Here is a 2,622-nt window from a genome sequence, read left to right as displayed (position 1 = left end):
TATATATATATGTGTGTGTGTGTGTGTGTGTGTGTGTGTGAGTGTGTATAATATATTAAGCATCACAGCAGTTTCCTACAATGATGATAATAAGAAATGTTTCTTAAACACCAAGTCAGCATTTTAGAATGATTTCTGAAGGACCGTGTGACACTGAAAACTGGAGTAATGGCTGCTGAAAATTCAGCTTTGTCATTTAAAACTGCAAAACTATTTCACAATATTACTATTTTGAACTGGATTTCTGATCAAATAAATGCAGCCTTGGTGAGCATAAAAATCTTCTTTCACAAATATTTTTTTAAAAATCCCCAAACTTTTGAATTGAAGTGTATATGCTTTGTGCTTTTTAAGAAATAAAAGTTTTCTATTAAAGTAAACAGATAATGAGATCTGACTGAGACTGTAAATAACCAGTGTGCTGATTCTATTCCCTCCGGACTGTATCCATGTGTCCACAAGAGCTCATCAGAAAGAATGACACCAGCGCCCAGTTAGATCATCACAGTCATGCTCAGACACAGCACAGACACTGGAGCGCTGCACTAGATGTTCCTTTAGATCTTTTTAATATGCGCCTTGAGAAATATTAGCCATCTTTGCCATTTGGTAGCATCTAGCCATTTAAGATTGTGTCATCTGCCACACTTTATAAAGTGACATTTAAATCCTTTTTAACATCATGTTCTTACTGTCCAGCGGAAATGTAATGTGAGTGTTTGTGGAATCTGTTTTTTTTTTTTACTCTCTCTTTGTTGCCTGTGATTCATTTGATTTAATGCTCTGAAAGGACAAACCCCTGTAGATCTCAGTGGGTGGCATTTAAATGCGTCTGGAGAAGAAAACAGTTACATGAGCTGGGAAGGAGTTTCGTTTAAAACACAATTGCCCACAATACTGCTTGAAAATCGCATGCCATTAATTTGTTAAACTGGTGTTATTTTAGTAGTATTGAAATTCTAATGTAGTTTTAATTCATATTTTGAATCAGTTTTTATTTTTATATTTTGTTTTTATTTTAATTTTAGCTATTTTTAAAGTGTTTTTAGTGGGGGGGGGGTTTCCTTTACATTTTTAGTATTTTTTTTAAAGATGACAATATAGTTTTTGTTTTATTTTTACATATGTTTGTACATCCAGGTAAACTAAATTAAAATTTGGCAACTAGCATTTTTTTTCCAGTTTATTTCAATAAAGATTGTTTTTTGTGGTTTTAGTTTCAGTTAACTATAAAAACACTTTTTTTTTTTAGTTTTTCAAAATATCTTTTGCACGCATAAACGTTGTTTTCTCAAAAACACAATCACATACATACATGCTGCCCACATATTATTGTAGCCCAGTTTGTGCTGATTATGGTGCTACTAAACTTAGTCATTAAAATGTTTATTAGCAACTGAAAAAAGCACAAATGTCAGGACATGTCAAAACTTCTCCAGGGCCCAAAACACCCTCAGACCCCAGAGGGTTAAAATAGTCCATACATGCTCCTGCATTTACTGCCAACGCTGAAATCATCATATCATATAGGACACATTAAACCTGATGAGAAGTCTCTATAAATGCAAACAGCTGTCCAATGCACCTAAAGTGATTATTGAGCCATGATTAAAATAATTAGCACCTCATAACATCACGCTACTTGGACTAATATCAGAATATTAAAGTCGTTGCAGGAGCCTCCACGAACAATCGAATCAGTTCATGTCCTTATGTTCAGGATTCATCAGCAATACTGGTTCAGCGGCGGGCTGTCAGTCACGTTGAATTTCCTTCTCATAGACCCAATCGGGCATTAATTTGTCAATCTGTATGCATAGCGACTCTCATAACTTCCCCAGTGTTGTAATTAGTACTACCTGAAGTTGTAGGGCTTTGATTGCCTTCAGGGAGGTGTCCTGCAAGGCTGTTTCAAATTAGCATGAGGGCAATCACCCTGATTGCTCACATCTGGTCATTAAAGGAGAGGGGATTTTTCTCCCCTCCTTGTCCTGAACCTAACATGAGCTGAAATCAAAAGCTGGTGCTCGAATAAACAAGTCTTGAGTTTTTCAAGTGCCTGAAAGAGCTGATTGGACAGCGAGGAAATCCATGACTTTTGCATATGGATGCCAATTAAATGTTTGTATGTATTTTTTTTGTGAGGATGGTGATGTTTTTTTGCAGAATAACAGTTGGATCATGTCAGGATCAGTAGGCGAAGACACCGTTGAATGCTTCGTGGGGGAGATTGTTGAAACATTAAGCAGCTTTTACTGTTGCGTTCCGTTTGTGAAATGGATTATTTTTCAGCCTGTGAGCAGGGAGGTGTTGTCTTCTGACAGTTTGAGATTGAGAAAATATATTGCTGGAGTAGCAGAATAACAAAGGATGGAGACCGAACACAAGCTCGGAAGATGAATATTTTTATTCATGATTTTTCTTCCGAGGAGCGTCCTAGTAGTATCCCAGAACTCCCTTCACCAATTTGTGTTGTTTTCATGCTTAAAATTGATTTATTGTGAATGCTGCATGATCTACTGAGATTTTCCTTCCTCCATCCTACACTCTAAAAAATGCTGGGTTGTTTCAACCCAATGTTGGGTCAAATATGGACTAACCCAACTGTTGGGTTAAATTTTG

The 2,622-nt window shown here is 36.3% G+C and overlaps 1 protein-coding gene across 1 annotated transcript in view; it reads left to right on the top strand.

Moving 5' to 3' along the window:
* Window positions 1–2,622, top strand: part of eys (eyes shut homolog) — a 250,507-nt gene that overhangs the window by 214,767 nt on the left and 33,118 nt on the right. The window lies entirely within an intron of this gene.

Source organism: Sinocyclocheilus grahami, unplaced genomic scaffold, assembly GCF_001515645.1.
Source record: "Sinocyclocheilus grahami isolate Dianchi unplaced genomic scaffold, SAMN03320097.WGS_v1.1 scaffold466.1, whole genome shotgun sequence".
NCBI classification, from domain to species: Eukaryota; Metazoa; Chordata; class Actinopteri; order Cypriniformes; family Cyprinidae; genus Sinocyclocheilus; species Sinocyclocheilus grahami.
Note: the sequence above shows the minus strand (reverse complement) of the source record. Positions and strands in the feature narration are given on the sequence as shown.